The sequence below is a fragment of the Gossypium arboreum genome, chromosome 4, assembly GCF_025698485.1.
Source record: "Gossypium arboreum isolate Shixiya-1 chromosome 4, ASM2569848v2, whole genome shotgun sequence".
Classification (NCBI taxonomy): Eukaryota; Viridiplantae; Streptophyta; class Magnoliopsida; order Malvales; family Malvaceae; genus Gossypium; species Gossypium arboreum.
The window spans coordinates 27,056,363-27,078,176 of record NC_069073.1 but is presented as its reverse complement, the minus strand read 5'-3'; positions in this window follow the sequence as shown (position 1 = coordinate 27,078,176).

The following is a 21,814-nucleotide window of genomic DNA, read 5'->3' as shown; positions in this document are numbered from 1 at the left end:
CCCCTGTTACACAGCTCGACTGATCTGACCTCTATTCATTACAAATTGAATTTCTCTCAGTACACAATTCAAAAAACCCTGAAGTCTGTTTCATTTAAAACTAGTCTCAATAAGGAATTTAGGCATGTAAACTATATTTCTTAATTTGCTTTGTACAATTTTTAATGATTTTTCAAAGTTGGAACAGGGATCACGTATTCATCCTGAGCAAGTCACATACAATTGTAAATATCTCAAAATATAGAATTCCTTTGCTTGCTCTGTTTCTTTTATATGAAAGTAGACTCATTAAACTTTAATTTCACATCTCATTCAACCTCTAATTATATTCCTCCTATTTTTGGTGATTTTTTCAAAATCACGTCATCGCTACCATCTAAAAACAGCTTTAATGCTAATTTCACTCTTTCACACATTCTTTATGCTAACCTCATTTTATCTTATATATGTATATACCACAATTCATTTTCACCACATTTCATTCACCATAAGTGTAGGTCCAAACCACAATATCACCACAAAACCATCCCGTTGAACAATTCGGATCAATCCTCGATATTTAATGGTTTCAAAGACACATTTCACCATCATACTTCGCTTAGTTCGGCTCTCTTGTACACGCAGAACACTTAGTACCACTCATGCGACCCAACCGATTTGTCTCGTAGCTCTCTTGTCTACATGGTGTCCTTCACTTGGAATCACGCATGCGACCTAGCTACATTTATCTTTCACGTAGCTCTCTTGTCTACATGGTGTCCTTCACTTGGAATCACGCATGCGACCTAGCTACATTTATCTTTCACGTAGCTCTCTTGTCTACATGGGATACATCTCGATCACACATGTGACCTAGCTACTACAGGGTGTCTCGTAGCTTTCTTGTACACATGATGTGCACTCAACATCATACATGTGACCTAGCTACGCTCCCTCTATTTCATTCGATCTCTCCAATGTTCAACCAGATCTCTCTCTATATTTATTTCCATTCTTCCAATAGTCGATTTATATTTTAACATCAGCTAGTATATTTATATAGTAGGCTGAAATATAAGAATGTACATGAAATTATTGTAATATTTACATACAAACTTACCTTGGTGCAAAATGTGGAAATTTTGCAATTTAGTCCAAAACTTTTTCCTTCCCTGCTCGAGATCAATTCGCGTCTTTCTTGATCTATAATAACACATTTAGCTCATTTAATACTCATACTATTTATTTCAATCCAAAATCACATCATGGAAAAATTACATTTTTGCCCCTAACTTTTCAAAATTATAGTTTTGCCCCTAGGCTCGGAATTTAATTTCAGCCCTTATTCTTATATTTTATTATATGCTGAACATTTTCTCTTCTACAACAACATCAAATTCTCACTCTATCATATAGTTATGAACAATAGGTATTTTTACCGATTATGTCGCTTTTACTCGCTTTCACTTAAAACCGAGTAGCACAAGTTATTTAACATAATTTAAAACCTCATATTCTATCATAAAACATCAAAATACACAAATTTCACCTATGGGTATTTTTCCAAATGTGAACCCTAGGTTAAATTATTACTAGCATAAGCTTAATCGAGCTTCCGGATTCCAAAACGTAAAGAACATTAAAAAGCGGGCTTGGAATCACTTACTATGGAGTCAGAAATTGAAGAAACCCTAGCTATGGAGAGAGGGAGAATTCGGCAGCAACTAAGGAGGATGATGATCAATTTTGTGTTATTTTTCCCATTTTATTTCATTTAATATCCAAATGACCAAAATGCCCTCCTTACTAAACTTTCAAAATTCCTTCCATGTCCTAATTTTTTCCATGAACTTAAAATTGGTCAAATTGCTATTTAAGACCTCCTAATTAATATTCCAAAACAATTTCATACTAAAACTTCGGGATGCAAATTTTGCAACTTATTCGATTTAGTCCCTACTTTCAATTTAAGCACTTTAGGCATAGAATTTCATCACGAAATTTTCACACAATCATGCAATCATATCATAAACCCAAAAATAATTATAAAACAATTATTTCTATCTCAGATTTGTGGTCACGAAACCACTATTCCGATTAGGCCCTAATTCGGGTTGTCACATTTTTAGTATGAAATTGTTTTGGAATATTAATTAGGAGGTCTTAAATAGCAATTTGACCAATTTTAAGTTCATGGACAAAATTAGGACATCGAAGGAATTTTTGAAAGTTTAGTAAGGAGGGGCATTTTGGTCATTTGGATATTAAATGAAATAAAATGGGAAAAATAACACAAAATTGATCATCATCCTCCTTAGTTGCTGCCAATTCTCCTCTCTCCATAGCTAGGGTTTCTTCAATTTTCAAGCTCCATAGTAAGTGATTTCAAGCCCTGCTTTTAATGTTCTTTACGCTTTTGGAATCCTAAGCTCGATTGCTTATGCTAGTAATAATTTAACCTAGGTTCATATTGGGAAAAATACCCATAGGTGAAATTTGTGTATTTTGATGTTTTATGATAGAATATGAGGTTTTAAATTATGTTAAATAACTTGTGCTACTCGGTTTTAAGTGAAAACGAGTAAACCAAGATAATCCAGAAAATACCTATTGTTCATAACTATATAATAGAGTGAGAATTTGATGTTGTTGTAGAAGAGAAAATGTTCAACATATCATAAAACATAAGAATAAGGGCTGAAATTAAATTCCGAGCCTAGGGCAAAATTGTAATTTTGTAAAGTTAGGGGCAAAATGTAATTTTTCCATGATGTGATTTTTGGATTGAAATAAATAGTATGAGTATTAAATGAGCTAAATGTGTTATTATAGATCAAGAAAGACGCTGAATTGATCTCGAATCTGGGAAGGAAAAGTTTTGACTAAATTGCAAAATTTCCACATTTTGCACCAAGGTAAGTTTGTATGTAAATATTACAATAATTTCATGTATATTCTTATATTTCAGCCTATTATATAAATATACTAGCTGATGTTAAAATATAAATCGATTATTGGAAGAATGGAAATAAATATAGAGAGAGAGATCCTGCTGAACATTCTGAGAGATCGAATGAAATAGAGGAGCGTAGCTAGGTCACATGTATGATGCCGAGTGCACATCATGTGTACAAGAAAGCTACGAGACACCTCAGTAGTAGCTAGGTCACATGTGTGATACGAGATGTATCCCATGTAGACAAGAGAGCTACGTGAAAGATAAATGTAGCTAGGTCGCATGCGTGATTCTAAGTGAAGGACACCATGTAGACAAGAAAGCTATGAGACAAATCGGCTAGGTCGCATGAGTGGTACTAAGTGTTCACCATGTGTACAAGAGAGCCGAACTAAATGAAGTATGATGGTGGGGATGTGTCAAACCATTAAATATCGAGGATTGATCCGAATTGTTCAACGAGATGGTTTTGTGGTGATATTGTGGTTTGGACCTACACTTTTGGTGAATGAAATGTGGTGAAAATGATTTGTGGTATATACATATATAAGATAAAATGAGGTTAGCATAAAGAATGTGTGAAAGAGTGAAATTAGCATTAAAACTGTTTTTAGATGGTAGCAGTGACCTGATTTTGAAAAATCACCAAAAATAGGAGGAATATAATTAGAAGTTGAATGAGATATGAAATTAAAGTTTAATGAGTCTACTTTCATGTAAAAGAAACAGAGAAAGCAAAGGAACTCTATATTTTGAGATATTTACAATTGTATGTGACTTGCTCAGGATGAATATGTGATCCCCTGTTCCAACTTTGAAAAATCATTAAAAATTGTACAAAGCAAATTAAGAAATATAGTTTACATTCCTAAATTCCTCATTGAGACTAGTTTTAAATGAAATAGACTTCAGGGTTGTTTGAATTGTGGACTGAGAGAAATTCAATTCGTAGTGAATAGAGGTCAGATCAGCCGAGCTGTGTAACAGGGGAAACTTTAACTAATAAACTGTACTAATCGGCTGAACCAAAAATTATAGAAAACAATTACCAAAAATATTTATGAGTCTAGATTCAGGAAAATTTTACGGATTTGAATTTCGAGTTTTGTAACTCGAGTTATGATTTATTTAGTGAATATGACGCAATGAGACAAATTTAATCAAAGTGGAATGAATAGTGAAGTTAAAGTAGATATACTTGAATTGTTGTGTAAACATGTTAGATTCTTTAATTAGTATTTACATACTTACTTACTAAGCTATAAGCTTACTTTGTTTCTCTCTTTGTCTTATAGTGTCCTCCGCTTGCTCAGAGTTAAGGATCGTGAAGATCTACCCGCACTATCATACTTTAGGGTATTTGAACTAAACGTTTTGAATTATGGCATGTATAGTAGGCGTAATTATTTTGTTACGTGTCATATTTGTCTAGGTTTAAAATATTAGTTACAAGATGATCGACCAGCTACTTTGTGCAAGCCATTAAAGTTGGCTAATATTGTTCAAGACATATGTTATAATGATGCACTATCAAATTGGATGACATATTTATATCTCTGTTATGTTTAATGGTATGTGTTATGTTCGTAATACATTGTATCCTCGTTCCTACGATGGTAACGGGTAAGGGTGTTACATTTAGTGGTATCGAGCTATGGTTTAGTCGGTTCTCTGACTAATAAAGTGTGTGTAAAAGTCTAGCTATACATGCCATAAAAATATTGTGATAGTGTGGTGACTCTGATTATTCTAAACCGTGTTTTGTTTTAATATAGTAATGGATCCCAAGGAACTGCGGTGATGATATCTTAGTAATGCGCCGGCTCCCGCACAAGGGACCGCTACTGTGGAAAAGTAGACTGAGACATTGAGACAAGGAGATGAGGCTCGGATGCCTTTCTCCAAATGATGAACAATTGGTATATCAATTTATTCGAGCAAATCCAAATGCTCAACCTCCTCCACCCCTTCTATACCTCGACGATTCCTCAGAGTCGCCAAGGTATAGATTTGGTAAGAATGAACAAGCCTCCGGTTGACAAGATTCAAAACAAGGGGTCAAGAGTTTAGAGCAAAGGTCGATGATGATCCCGAGAAAGCGGAATTCGGCTTGAAAATTCTACCCGTATTTGATGAGCTCTCATGTACACCCGAGGAATGCTTAAAGTGTGTCAGATCACTTTTGAGAGATTCGTACCACCGGTGGAAGACTTTGGTTGCAGTGGTGCCAAAAGAAAAGTTACTTGGGATTTCTTCCAGAAGAATTTAGAAAGAAATACATAAGTCAGCGATTTATTGATCAAAACGGAAGGAGTTCCTTGAATTGAAGCAGGGAAAATGTCTCAGAAAGAGTATGAACGCGAATTTGTAAGACTCAAAGTATGCCCAGAATGTGTGTCCACCGAGGCTATTATGTGTAGAAGATTTGAAGATGGGCTGAATGAGGATATTAAAGTGCTTGTAGGAATTTTGGAGTTGAAAGAATTTGTAGTATTGGTTGATCGAGCTCTTAAAGTCAAGAATTGAACAAAGAAAGAAGAAAAGTCGCTATTGAGGCTCGAGATGTCGAAAAAGACAGATAAGCAAGCCATTTCAATCTCAACCAAAGAGGTCCAAAGAGACAAACCCTCGAATGACAGCTTTCAATTGGGGATTCACACAGAGATCGTGGTAGAGAATATTCGGGGTCTAAAGCTCAAGCTACTTCAGTGGCAAGTGTGGGTAATGTGCGACCTAGAAAGCCCGAGTGTCAGCAATGTGGTAGGCAACATTATGGTGAGTGTTGGGGACCGAGCGAGCTTGTTTCAAAGGTTCTCGTGAGCATTTTATTAGAGATTGTCCGAGAAAGTTAAAGAAGAAAGATTTCAGAGTGCTAGATGTAATACCACCGCTAGTAGAGGTAGACCACCGAGAAATACCGGAGGTGGGACTAGTAGTAAAACTGTGATGAAATATTTAACGGCAAGATCGTAAGCTAGAGCACCTGCTAGAGCTTATGCTATACGTGCGAGAAGATGCATCATCTCCGATGTCATTATCGGTACATTTTCTCTATGATACTATTGTTATTGCATTGATTGATCCCGGTCCACTCATTCCTATATTTGCATGAATTTAGTATCCAATAAAAGTTGCTCGTTGAATTTATCGAGTTTACGATTAAAGTGTCGAACCCTTAGGCCAATATGTGCTAGTTGACAAGGTTTGCAAGAATTGCCCATTAATGATTCAAGGTCACTGCTTTTCCGCCAACTTGATGTCATTACCATTTGGTGAGTTTGACGTTATCTTGGGAATGGACCGTTAACATTGTATGATGCTAAGGTAGATTTTAAACAAAAGACACTAGAGTTGAAATGTGAAAATGGAGAAATTCGTGGGTTGAAACAGATGAATCAAATAAATTGCCTATGGTGATTTTGCACATGTCTCGCACGTAAATACATGAGAAAAGGGTGTGAAGCTTATCCGCTTATGTAATGAATATTGAGTTGCCTCAACTGAAATTTGAATCAAGCATCTGATAGTCTGTGAGTTTTCGATGTATTTCCGAGGAATTGCCCGGGTTGCCTCCTAACGAGAGATAGATTTTGCCATTGATTTGTTGCCGGCATCGCACCGATCTCGATTGCTCCATATAGAATGGCTCGATCAATTAAAAGAATTGAAGGCTCGATTGCAGGAGTTAATAGACAAGGGATTTGTGAGACCGAGTTTCTCTCCCTGGGTGCTCTGTATTATTCAGAAGAAGAAGGATGGTTCAATGAGACTTTGCATTGATTACCGTCACTTAATAACGTGACTATAAAGAATAAGTACCCATTGCCGAGGATTGATGATTTATTCGATCGCTTAAAGGGGGCCACAAGTGTTTTCAAAGATTGATTTGAGGTCCGGTTACTACCAAATTTGAGAGTTAAGGAGTCGATGTACCGAAAACCACCTTTAGGACAAGGTATGGACATTATGAGTTTCTTGTGATGCCTTTCGCTTAACAAATGCTCCAGCTATATTTATGGACTTAATGAATCGGATCTTCCTACCATATTTGGATAAGTTTGTAGTAGTGTTTATAGATGACATTTTAATTTATTCTCGAGATGAGTCCGAACATGCCGAACACTTGAGAACTATATTGCATCTTGAGAGAAAAGAAACTGCTTGCCAAGTTTAGTAAAAGTGAGTTCGCTTCGTGAAGTCGGATTTTTGGGACATATAGTCTCGGTGATGGTATTCGGTGGATCCAAGCAAGATTTCGCGATCGTTGATTGGAAACCGCCCAAGAATGTATCCGAGGTTAGAAGCTTTTAGGCTTAGCCGGTATTATAGACGCTTTTGTTGAAGGATTTTCGATGATTGCCTCTCCTATGACTAAGTTGTTGCAAAAGAATGTTAAGTTTGAATGGACTGATAAATGTCAACAAAGTTTTGAAAAGTTGAAAGCACGATTGATCAAGCACCAATTTTAGTACGCCTGAGTCGAAAGGAGTTCGTAATTTATAGTGATGCATCGTTGATCGCCTTGGATGTGTGTTGATGCAAGAGGGTAAAGTGGTAGCTTATGCTTCGAGACGCTTAAAACCGCATGAGAAGAACTATCCTACACATGATTTGGAACTCGTCATTGTTGTTTTTGCCTTGAAAATTTGGCGACATTATTTGTACTGTGAAAAATGCCGAATTTTTACCGATCACAAAAGTTTGAAGTACTTGATGAATCAAAAGGATCTGAATCTCGACAAATAAGATGGCTTGAATTATTAAAGGATTATGATCTAGTGATTGATTATCATCCGGAAAAGCAAATATAGTTGCTTGACGCCTTGAGCGTAAAATTTCTTTTTACTTTGACACCATGAACACGGGTTAGCATTGTCTCGATGATGGGTCAATCTTAGCAGAGATGAGAGCTAAACCATTATTTCTCCAGCTTGATTTGTGATGCTCAAAAGAATGATAGTGAGTTGTGGATCAAGAGAACTCAATGCGAATCGATTACGACTCGATTTTCGAGTTGGACCAGATGACTGCTTGATGTTTCGAGACAGATATGTGTGTCGAAAAACGATAAATTGATTCGTAAAATATTACATGAGGCGCACAATGGTCGTTTATCGTTCATCCCGGTAGCACAAAATGTATAATGATTTAAAGAAGTCAGATTGGTGGCGGTGTATGAAAAGGACATTTCGAATTTGTAACCAAGTGTTTGATCATCAACAAGTAAAAGTGAACATCAAGTGCCTTGTGATTACTTCAACCGAATGGTGCCTCGAGTGGAAATGGGACAAGATTACCATGGATTTTGTAACCGGTTTGCCTTTAACTCCTAAAAGAAGGATGCTGTTTGGGTAGTGGTTGATAGATTAACAAAGTCAGCCCACTTTATACCAAGACGCACCGATTACTCACTTGATAAATTAGCCAATTATATATTGTTGAAATTGTGAAGTTGCACGAGTACCTATATCTATAATATCGATAGAGATCCAAGATTTACCTCGAGATTTTGGAAAAAGTTACAAGAAGCTTTGGGTACAAAATTGAACTTTAGTACCGCATTTCATCCACAAAGATGGTCAAACGGAAAGAGTAATCCGTACTCAAGATATGCTTAGATGTCGTGTTTTAGAATTTGGAGGTAGTTGGGAGAAATATCTATCTTTGATTGAGTTTGCCTACAATAATGCTTATCAATCAAGTATACAAATGGCACCGCATTTAAGCCTTGTATGGTCGTAAGTGTCGGACTCCTTTATATTGGACCGAGCTTAGTGAGAAATGCAGTTCACGGAGTTGATCTAGTTAAAGAAACCAAGAGAAAATAAAAGTAATTCGGATTGCTTGAAGTCGCTTCAGATCGACAAAAGTCATATGCGATTTAAAAGAAAAGAGATTGAATTTCGTGGGTGATAAAGTGTTCTTGAAGGTGTCACCATGGAAAAGATTCGAGATTTAGTCGAAAAGGCAAGTTGAGTCCGCGTTTTATTGGGCCGTCACGAGATTATCGAGAGAATTGGACCAAGTGGCATATCGGTTGGCCTTACCGCAGAGTTAGAAAGAATTCATAACGTGTTTCATGTATCAATGTTGCGACGTTATCGCTCGATCCTTCACATGTGATTTCCCAACGAAATTGAGATTCGATCGGATATGACCTATGAGGAGGAACCAATAAAGATTTTGGCTCGAGAAGTTAAACAGCTTAAGAAATAAAAGTATAGCCTTAGTGAAAGTATTGTGGCACGTACATGGGATAGAAGAGGCTACGTGGGAACCCGAGGAAGCTATGAGGAAACAAGACCCAAACCTCTTTACTGGTAAGATTTTCTGGGACAAAAATCTCAAAAGGGGGAGAATTGTGACAACCCGAATTAGGGCCTAATCGAATAGTGGTTTCGTGACCAAAAATCTGAGATAGAAATAATTGTTTTATAATTATTTTGGGGTTTATGATATGATTGCATGATTGTGTGAAAATTTCGTGATGAAATTCTATGCCTAAAGTGCTTAAATTGAAAGTAGGGACTAAATCGAATAAGTTGCAAAATTTGCATCCCTAAGTTTTAGTATGAAATTGTTTTGGAATATTAATTAGGAGGTCTTAAATAGCAATTTGACCAATTTTAAGTTCATGGACAAAATTAGGACATCGAAGGAATTTTGAAAGTTTAGTAAGGAGGGCATTTTGGTCATTTGGATATTAAATGAAATAAAATGGGAAAAATAACACAAAATTGATCATCATCCTCCTTAGTTGCTGCCAATTCTCCTCTCTCCATAGCTAGGGTTTCTTCAATTTCAAACTCCATAGTAAGTGATTTCAAGCCCTGCTTTTAATGTTCTTTACGCTTTTGGAATCCGGAAGCTCGATTAAGCTTATGCTAGTAATAATTTAACCTAAGGTTCATATTGGGAAAAATACCCATAGGTGAAATTTGTGTATTTTGATGTTTTATGATAGAATATGAGGTTTTAAATTATGTTAAATAACTTGTGCTACTCAGTTTTAAGTGAAAACGAGTAAAACTAAGATAATCGGTAAAAATACCTATTGTTCATAACTATATGATAGAGTGAGAATTTGATGTTGTTGTAGAAGAGAAAATGTTCAGCATATCATAAAACATAAGAATAAGGGCTGAAATTAAATTCCTGAGCCTAGGGGCAAAATTGTAATTTTGTAAAAGTTAGGGGGCAAAAATGTAATTTTTCCATGATGTGATTTTTGGATTGAAATAAATAGTATGAGTATTAAATGAGCTAAATGTGTTATTATAGATCAAGAAAGACGCGGAATTGATCTCGAACGGGGGAAGGAAAAAGTTTTGGACTAAATTGCAAAATTTCCACATTTTGCACCAAGGTAAGTTTGTATGTAAATATTACAATAATTTCATGTACATTCTTATATTTCAGCCTATTATATAAATATACTAGCTGATGTTAAAATATAAATCGATTATTGGAAGAATGGAAATAAATATAGAGAGAGAGATCCCGGTTGAACATTCGGAGAGATCGAATGAAATAGAGGGAGCGTAGCTAGGTCACATGTATGATGCTGAGTGCACATCATGTGTACAAGAAAGCTATGAGACACCCTGTAGTAGCTAGGTCACATGTGTGATACGAGATGTATCCCATGTAGACAAGAAAGCTACGTGAAAGATAAATGTAGCTAGGTCGCATGCGTGATTCCAAGTGAAGGACACCATGTAGACAAGAAAGCTACGAGACAAATCGACTAGGTCGCATGAGTGGTACTAAGTGTTCACCATGTGTACAAGAGAGCCGAACTAAATGAAGTATGATGGTGGGATGTGTGCTGAAACCATTAAATATCGAGGATTGATCCGAATTGTTCAACGGGATGGTTTTGTGGTGATATTGTGGTTTGGACCTACACTTTTGGTGAATGAAATGTGGTGAAAATGATTTGTGGTATATACATATATAAGATAAAATGAGGTTAGCATAAAGAATGTGTGAAAGAGTGAAATTAGCATTAAAACTGTTTTTAGATGGTAGCAGTGACGTGATTTTGAAAAATCACCAAAATAGGAGGAATATAATTAGAAGTTGAATGAGATGTGAAATTAAAGTTTAATGAGTCTACTTTCATGTAAAAGAAACAGAGCAAGCAAAGGAACTCTATATTTTGAGATATTTACAATTGTATGTGACTTGCTCAGGATGAATACGTGATCCCCTGTTCCAACTTTGAAAAATCATTAAAAATTGTACAAAGCAAATTAAGAAATATAGTTTACATGCCTAAATTCCCCATTGAGACTAGTTTTAAATGAAACAGACTTCAGGGTTGTTTGAATTGTGTACTGGGAGAAATTCAATTCGTAGTGAACAGAGGTCAGATCAGCCGAGCTGTGTAACAGGGGAAACTTTAACTAATAAACTGTACTAATCGGCTGAACCAAAAATTATAGAAATCAATTACCAAAAATATTTATGAGTCTAGATTCAGGAAAATTTTACGGATTTGAATTTCGAGTTTTGTAACTCGAGTTATGATTTATTTAGTGAATATGACGCAATGTAGACAGCTTAATCAAAGTGGAATGAATAGTGAAGTTAAAGTAGATATACTTGAATTGTTGTGTAAACATGTTAGATTCTTTAATTAGTATTTACATACTTACTTACTAAGCTATAAGCTTACTTTGTTTCTCTCTTTTGTCTTATAGTGTCCTCCGGCTTGCTCAGGAGTTAAGGATCGTGAAGATCTACCCGCACTATCATACTTTAGGGTATTTGAACTAAACGTTTTGAATTATGGCATGTATAGTAGGTGTAATTATTTTGTTACGTGTCATATTTGTCTAGGTTTAAAATATTAGTTACAAGATTTCGACCAGCTACTTTGTACAAGCCATTAAAGTTGGCTAATATTGTTCAAGACATATGTTATACGATGCACTATCAAATTGGATGACATATTTATATCTCGGTTATGTTTAATGGTATGTGTTATGTTCTGGTAATACCTTGTATCCTGTTCCGGCGACGGTAACGGGTAAGGGGTGTTACAGTCGGGAAGCATAAGCAATAACTTTTCTATCTTTAATCAAAACACACCCCAGTCCATTTAATAACGCATCACTATAGATCACAAACTCTTTACCTAATTCAGGTTGAACCAAAACTGGTGCCTATGTTAATAGTGCTTTCAACTATTCTAAACTCTGCTGACACTTTTCTGACCATTCAAACTTCACATCTTTTTGTAGCAATCGAGTCATTGGTGTCGCAATCATTGAGAATCCTTTTACAAATCTTTGGTAATAACCCGCTAAGCCAAAAAGCTATGGACTTCAGATACGTTTCTCGGAGGTTTCCAATCAACAATAGTAGAAACCTTGCTCAGATCAACTCTAATACCATCGACTGAAACAATATGTGCCCAAAATCCAACCTCTTTGAGCCAGAACTCGCATTTACTAAACTTTGCAAATAACTATTTTTCACGTAGAGTTTGTAACACAATTCTCAAGTGCTTAGTATGCTCAGATTCATCTTTTGAATAGATTAGAATATCGTCAATGAATACAACAACAAATCTATCTAAATACGATCTGAATATTTGATTAATCAAGTCCATAAAAATGGCAGGAGCATTAGTTAAATCAAAAGGCATAATAAGGAATTCATATTGTCCATACCTTGTTCTGTATGCAGTTTTAGGTCCATCTGACTCTTTAACTCACAACTGATAGTAACCCGATCTCAGATCAATTTTTGAAAATACTAATGCACCCTTCAACTAATCAAATAAGTCATCAATTTGTGGTAAATGGTATTTGTTCTTTACAGCCACTTTATTCAACTGTCTATAATCAATACATATTCTCATAGTACCATTTTTTGTAACACCCATAACTCGTATCCGTCATCGGACTAGGGTTAAAAGGCATTACCGGACATATCAGAACATTTCACATTTATTTGACAAACATCATAGCATCATAGTCCCTTTCTTAGGTCATCGAGACCTTAAACATGCTTTAGGAGGAGGTCGGGACAAAACCGAGCAGATACAAAAATTTTCAAAACTTAAACATTTTTCTAAGTTACAAAGGTCACGCGCCCGTATGAACAGGCCGTGTGCCTCGCATGGCATTAGACACACTCGTGTGTCTAGGCCGTGGAACAATAGGGAATACATACTGACTTGTCCACACGGCCACAAGACACGTCCGTGTGCCAGGCCGTGTGAAAATTAGGGAGGCTACAGACTTGAGTCACACGGCCAGTCACACGCCCTTGTGTCTAGCCCGTGCTCAAAACTTACTTGGCTATACAGCTTGGCACACGTCCGTGTGTACGACCGTATGGTCTTCCTAAGCTCATTTTGAAATGGCCTTCGAGCAACACGGCTGAGACACATGCCTGTGTCTCAGTCCGTGTGGGAAAAAATAGGCCATTTACAAGGCCAATGTGCCACCCATTTGGGTCCTCCCTACAATCATATAACAAGCATCAATAACACCACAAATTAAACTATTTTCAACCACAATACATAAATCATTTATGCCATACTGTTACCAACCATTTTCATTGCTTAAATCCATACCAAATCATACCAATTCATAACCCAAAAATCATACTAAAACATAGGTTTCATAACTACAATTCATTTCATTCATTCTCATACCAAAACCTTACCAAATTCCAAAGTAGGCACATACTAAAACCTTACCAAATTGACCAATTCTCTTGGTCATCCATGAACACATCATAACAGACCATTTCTTAACACAACTTAATCTAGCCATATCACATGGCATGATATATACATCACAAAACATACCAAAATAGTCCTAGCCTATACATGCCATACTTTGATATATACATTTTCAAAAGGGTACCAAAATAAGGTTTGATAGTGTGATGATGATCCTCGACGATCCTTGAGCTCCCGATAGCTTTGATATCTAAAAACAATTGAAAACACACATAAAGTGAGCTTTTAAAAGCTTAGTAAGCCATATACAAATCAACTTATCACATAACATAATTTAAATTCAATTCAATCACATAGATCATGGCAAGGCATAATCACATATCTATAAATCTGATGTAGCTCATACATATTTCATATGTCCACATATGTTCAAATACTTACCTTTTATTCTTAACCATGAAATACATTTCAAACATACCTGAGTTGATACACAACCACATAATTACTCATTTCCTGGAATGCCCGTTGAACCATACGGAATCAAATTGGATATGTGGATAACTCTGAAAGCTCGTACAATGCCAACGTCCTAGACGTGGTCATACATGTAATCAAGTATCAATGCCATTGTCCTAGACAGGGTCTTACACGAAATCAAATATGATGCCGATGTTCCAACATGGTCTTACACATAAATCTCAAATCAATGCCAACGTCCCAAACGTGGTCTTACACTAAATTACATATCTAAAATCCTATGTCATGACATATGTATCCTAGCTATTCCTATGGTTCATACGGGACTTTTCAGACGTCGTCACATCATCGAAAATTTCTCCAATTTCATATACTCAGCTCTCATATCCATTTATCATAATTCAAATGTCATATAAGCAATAACAACTCAATTTAGCACATTTATTTGTATATTGACTTACCTCATATGTACTCAAACGAACAGAATCGACTACTCGACGACTTTCGACTTTCCCCGGTCTACTTCCGTTTTCTTTGGTTTTTGGTCTAAACACATTCAAATTTGATTATTCAATCTTACATTCATTCAAAACAATCCATATACACACATTTAGGGCATTTTACAAATTAGTCCTTATATTTTTACATTTTAACACTTTAGTCCCTAATTCATAAAATCACAAAATACACAAAATTTCCTTATACACATGCGTAGCCAAATTTTCATGGAGTTCATATAAGCCCACATATTTCATTTATTTCACATTTTAGTCCCTCAATTTCTCATTTTCACAATTTAGCCCAAAATACTTAAATTCATTAAAAATCCCAATATAAAAAATAGTAATCTAACACATATCTTTCATTTTCTATCATCAAACTTCATAAAACTCACATTACCAACAATGGCATAACTCAAAATCATAATCAAAATTAGAAATTGAGGCATGGGCTTGAAAGATTACTAAGCAACGATCACAAAAATGTAGAAATTATCAAAAACGGATCAAACCATACCTAAATCATCAATTTCCTTAGCCGAACCCTAGGAAGCTTATTTTCTTTTTTTTTCTTCTACAAATTTTCTGTAACATGAACATAAATGGCCTAATTTCATTCCTTTGTTTTATTATAATTATCATATTAACCAAATACCAATTTTACCCTTAATGAAATAACATATAAAATATTAACATTAATGCCATAAATTTCCATTATACTTTCAATGGCATAATAGCAAAATAAGAACCTTACAATTAAAAAGCCATAGCAAATAAGTACTTTTAACATATAACATGCAACTTTTACATTTTATGCGATTAGGTCTTCTTTCTAAATTAAGCACACAAACGATCAAATTTTCACACGAAACTTTCACAGATATTAATCCATATATTATAAGCACAAAAAATAATATTAAAATATTTTTCTAACTCAGATTTGTGGTCCCAAAAATAATGTTCCGACTAGGGTCTAAACCGGACTGTTACAACTCTCCCCCCTTAGGGAATTTTGTCCCTAAAAATCTTACCATTGAACAGATTTGGATATTGCTGTCTTATAGCATCTTTGGGTTCCCATGTAGCCTCTTGAACACCGTGTCGATGCCACATTACTTTTACTAACAGAATTTTCTTATTTCGCAGTTCTTTAACCTCACGAGCTAAGATACGGATCTGTTCTTCTTCAAAAGTCATATTAGACTGAATTTCGATCTCAAATAGAGAAATCACATCCAAGGGATCAGATCTGTATCATCGAAACATTGATAAATGAAATACATTGTGAACCTTTTCCAATTCCTGTGGCAACAACAATCTATAAGTAACCGACCCGATACGCTCTATGATCTCATACGGTCCGATGAACCTTGGACTCAATTTTCCTTTTCTACCGAATCGGAGTACTTTCCTCCACAGAGATACTTTTAAAAACACTTTGTCAATGATCTTGTAATAGCCTAATTTAGACCCTAATCGGAATGGAGGTTTTGGGACCACGAATCTAAGTCAAAAAATATTTTAAAATTATTTTCTGTGTTTATTTTGTGTGAATTTATTTTTGTGAAATTTTCGTGACTTAATTTTGTTGTTTAGGTATCTGATCAAATAAAAGGACTGAATCGCATAAATTAAAAATTTGGTAGTTTAATGTATAAAGGGCCAAAATGCTATTGGAGTTTTAAATGGAAGCCTTTATGAGGTAATTAGGCCATTATTAAAATGGGTGGACAGAAATGGACATTTATAAGTGAAAGTATAATGTTTTTAACTAAGGTTAAAAAGGTAAAATAAATATTAAGTTATTATATATCTTATAACATAAAAATAAATAAAGCCATGTTCTTATATTATCATCCACCGAAAACATAAATAAAGGAAAGAAATAAGAGAAAGCTAGGTTCGACACTTACTCAAGCTCAATCAAGGTTCGTTTTTGTTCGATTTTTGATAATTTCTACGTTTTTGAGATAGTTGATTCGAGTACTACAAAACCCATGCTTGAATTTTTTATTTTGATGAATATTTTGAGTAATGCCATTGATGAGAGGTTATTATTTTTGTTGTTTGACGATGAAAAATGAAAGACATGTTTTAGATTAACATGTTTTGTATTGGAGTTTTTGATGATTTTGAGTAATTAGGACTAAATTGAAAAAATAATAATTTGAGGGACTAAAATATGAAATAAATGAAACATATGGACTTGTATGAACACTAGGAAAATTCGGCCAAACATGGGTATAGGGAAATTTTGCATATTTTGTGTTTAGTGCAATAGGGACTAAATTGTAAAAAGTGTAAATGTTAGGGGTAAAATAGTAATTTTCCTATTTATGTGTTTTTGGACTAAATTGAATGAAAATATGTTTGAATGAGCTTAATTTGAATATGTTTAGATCAAGAACCAAAGAAATCAGATTTGGATCAAGGGAAAACGAAAGTTGTCAACTAGCTACCCTGTTCCGTTCTGTATCGTCTGAGGTAATTTTATAAGTAAATAGACGTGCTAAATTGTAGTTAAATGTTAAATTATATGCTGGTATGAAATGTATGAATTTATACATGCTATGGCCGAATATGAGTAAGCTTGGCCATTACATTTCTGAATTTGTTTCGACTGAGTTACGACGTCCGAAAGCCTGTATGAACCTTAGGAATAGTTAGGATACATATGTCATGACATAGGATTCCGATATATGTGTATGAGTAAGACCATGGCATCGATATGTCACTCCAATATATGTGTGCATGTAAGACCTTGTTTGGGACAGTGTCATCGATATGTGATTACAAGTAAGAACACGTCTGGGACGTTGCCATTGTACGATAAATGTGTGATTATCCGAGTGTCCTACCCAATTCCAAATGGTTCATTGGGCAAAGCTAAGTTGTGATCGAATGTATAAAATGAGCTAAATGGACAGGTATGGGTTAGCTTGTTGTCTACTTGAAACATGGTAAGTATATGACTTGAAACATGTTACAAATTATGTATAGTGCATGAACACCCCTTACCCGAGACCGTAGCCTGAGTCGAGCACGAGGCATTACCAGACTTATCTTACTTGTTCGAGGCATAAAAAATTAACTTTTTTTAAAAAAATTAATTCGCTCACATTCATCCAATAAATCCCTAAAAAGGGCCTTCGAGGCCCTAAAACATGAAATTGGAACGGTTCGGGATCAAACTAGGAACATTAAAAATTTTCCAATTACTTACACAAATCCAAACAATTTATTTCACTATTCATAATAAAACTATCCATCTGCGTAATAGTCACTAAATTAATTATAACTCAAGTTAAAAAACTCGAAATTTAAATCCTTAAATTTTCCTTAAAACTAAACTCATATATCTTCTTACCATAATTTTTCCAGGATTTTTGATTTGGCCAATTAGTACAGTTTATTCATTAAATGTTCATCTATTTTGCAGTTCAACTGACCTGACCTCTCTTCACTAAAAATCGATTATCTCATTATAAAAAAATAGGATAACGTTTTCGTTAGTTTATAATGAAAATAGACTCACTAAGTAATCTAGAAATATAAATTTTTACTTATAATTATTTTTTCAAAATTTCTAGTGATTTTCCAAATTTGGAACAGGGGATCACGAAGTCACTCTACACCAGTCTTACATAAATTTAAATATCTCAGAATATAGACTTCTTTTGCTTGCTCTATTTCTTTTATATAAAAATAGACTCAATAATCTTTAATTCTATATCTCATTCACCATTTAATTCCATTTCTAAAATTTTTAGTGATTTTTCAAAACCACATCACTACTGCTGTTTCCTAACTGTTCCATGGCCAACTCTTACTCTTTCATAGTTTCTTTGCATCGAAACTCATTTAGGCATACATAATACCAAAACATGTTCTTATCTAGCTATATCATAAGCTAATCATTTCCAAGTATTCACCTGCATTCTTTAATCATATCATAAGGACATACACACAAAATAGCCAAGTCCCTATACATGCCATAACTTAAAGTGTTCCTAGTTAGAAAATACCGAGATAGCTCATTGATAGTGTAAAGCGATCTCCGACGTCCTTACGATTTTCTGAGTTGGCTTTGTGATACTATAAAAAAGAGAGAAAAGAAAGGAGTAACCATAAATTTTAGTAAGTTTGAATGTAAGTAAATAACAACATTCTAAATGAACTATCAAGATAACTTGAACCTTTCGTGTAACACCTCTTACCCGAGACCGTCGCCGGAGTTGAGCACAAGGCGTTACCTAACTTAGCTTACTAATTCGGGCATAAAAATTTGCTTTTAAATTTTTTTTAGTTTCATTCATTCAATATTTCATTAAAAAGGGTCCTCGAGACCCTAAAACATGAAATTGAAATGGTTCGAGAACAAATCGGAATAAATAAAAATTTTCTGATCACTTAAACAAATCAAAACAATTTATTTCATCTTTCATAAATAAACTGTCCATCTGCGTCATAGTAACTAAATAAATTATAACTTGAGTTACGAGATTCAAAAATCAAATCCATAAATTTTATTTGAAACTAGACTCATATATCTTCTTACTAAATGTTTTTTAGAATTTTTGGTCTAGTCAATTAGTACAGTTTATTAGCTAAAGTTTTCCCTGTTTTAGTGTTCGCTGCTCTGACCTCTATTCACTACAAATTAATTTTCTCCCTGCAAAGAATTCAACTAACCATGTCATTTATTTTATTTAAAATTAGACTCAATAAGAAATCTATACATATAAATTATAACTTCTGATTATTTTTATACAAGTTTTAGTGAATTTCTAAAGTCAGAACAGGGGATTCAGAAATCACTCTGACCCTGTCTCACCAAAATTTAAATATCTCGTAAAATACTACTCTTTATTTACTCTGTTTATTTCATATGAATATAGACTCAATAAAATTTAATTCTATATCTCATCCACTATCTAAACCCATTTCTACAATTTTTAGTGATTTTCCAAATTCACGTCACTATTGCTTTCTGATACTGTTTTAAAGCTAATTTCACCTTTTTCATGATTTCCATGGAATAACTAGCATTTAGGCATACATAACACCAAACATGTCCTTGATTAGCCATTCCAACAGCTAATCATTATCAAGCATTTACATACCATTCATCAGCCATATCATAAGATCATACACACAAAATGGCTACGATGATATACATGCCATACTCAAAATGAAACGTCTAGCTATACCAAAATAATCCTTGTGATAGTGTGCCTGGACCTCCGACGTACTTTACAATCCTCGAGTTGGCTTGAAAAAACTATAAAAAGAAGGAAAATAAAGGGGGTAAGCATTAGGCTTAGTAAGTTTGCATACAAATAAATAACAACATTCATAAGAATTATCTTACTACTTGGCATGATACTACTTAATGCAACTTCGTTAATTGCCATAGACATATTTTAAACTTCTTCACATACTCACTTACTTAAATACTTACTTACTTAATCCAATTTATTAATACATTTTACTTACCTTTTTCCTTATCAAGCATACATGAACATTATATACTTACCTTTGCTCTTCTAGCATAAACTTGTCTTACCTTTTTAGCATAACTCGTCTTACCTTACCTTACCTTGACATTCTCTTTAAATTTTCCCGTTGAACCACTTGGAATACTAAGGATACACGGGTACCTTACCATTTCCATGACATGTCATGGCCTTATGTGGTATCCTTTTGAAACTTGCCATTGCCATGTCTCGGCATGGTCTTACATGGTATCCTTGCCTTATGAACTCACCAATGCCATGCCTTGGCATGGTCTTACATGGGACCTTTTCCTTATGGTAACTTATCAATGCCATGTCTTAACATGGTCTTACATGATTTCCTTGCCTTAGAAACCTTACAATTTTCCATGCCTTGGCATGGTCTTACATGGTATCCTTAAACCCTAATGTCATGACATTTGTATCCTACACATTCCTAAGGTTCAATCAGGACTTTCTGAAATTACTTCTCCGTCAATTCATGTTTGAGTATTCTTTGAATAATTTCATAAAATAAATTTACACATGCTGGAAATTAACAACATTAACATAAAATAATAGAATATAGCATTTATTTACCGCAAACTTACCTCGAAACAAAATCCGATCAACTATATCGATTTAGTCCACTATCTTCTTCTTTCTTCGGTCTAACTCCAAATTTCGTTCTTCTTGATCTATAATAAAAAAATTTAGCTTATTAAATACTTACATTTATTAAAACAGTCCTTGACTCAAACTTTGGCAAAATTACATTTTTGCCCCTAAACTTTTACATATTTACACTTTTTTCCCAAGGCTCGAAAATTAAACTTCATCCTATTTTCTTATGTTTTATGTCATGCTGATAATTTTTCTATTCTATGGAAACATCAAATTCTCACTCTAACATGTACTTATGAACATTAGGTATTTTTACCGATTATGTCATTTTACTCATTTTCATGTAAAATCGCTTAGCAAAAGTTGTTTAACACAATTTCAAGCTTCATATTCTACCATAAAACATCAAAATAAACACATTTCACTTATGGGTATTTTTCCAAATATAAACCCTAGGTTAAATTATTGCTAGAATAAGCTTAATCAAGTTACCGAGACTCCAAAAACGTAAAGAACATTAAAAACGGGGCTAAAATGGACTTACAATCGAGCTCGGAAGCTTGAAAAACCCTAGCTATGTCTTCCTCATGTGAAATTCGGCCAAGGGGTTGAAGATGGACAAAAATTGGCTTTTAATTTTGTTTTTAATTCATTTTAATAACTAAATGACCAAAATGCCCTTAATTAAAAACTATGGTGTTTTATCTTCCTTTAGGTATTTTTGCCCAAACTAGTATAATGGTATAATTACTATCCAAGGACCTCCACTTTAAAAACCCATTACTCACAAGTACTTAGTACCTTTGTGAACTAGAACACACATTTTACAACTTTTGCAATTTAGTCCTAAATATCAAATTGGACCCTCTATGATAAAATTTCTAAACGAAATTTTCACACAATCATGCAATCATGCCATAGACCTTAAAATGATAATAAAATAAATTTTTCTACATTGAATTTGTGGTTTCGCAACCATTGTTCCGTTTAGGCCCTATTTTAGGATGTTACATTTCGAACATGGACTTATCTTACCTTCCCTTTGGTACTCTCTTTAAATTTTCCGTTGAACTATTTGGAA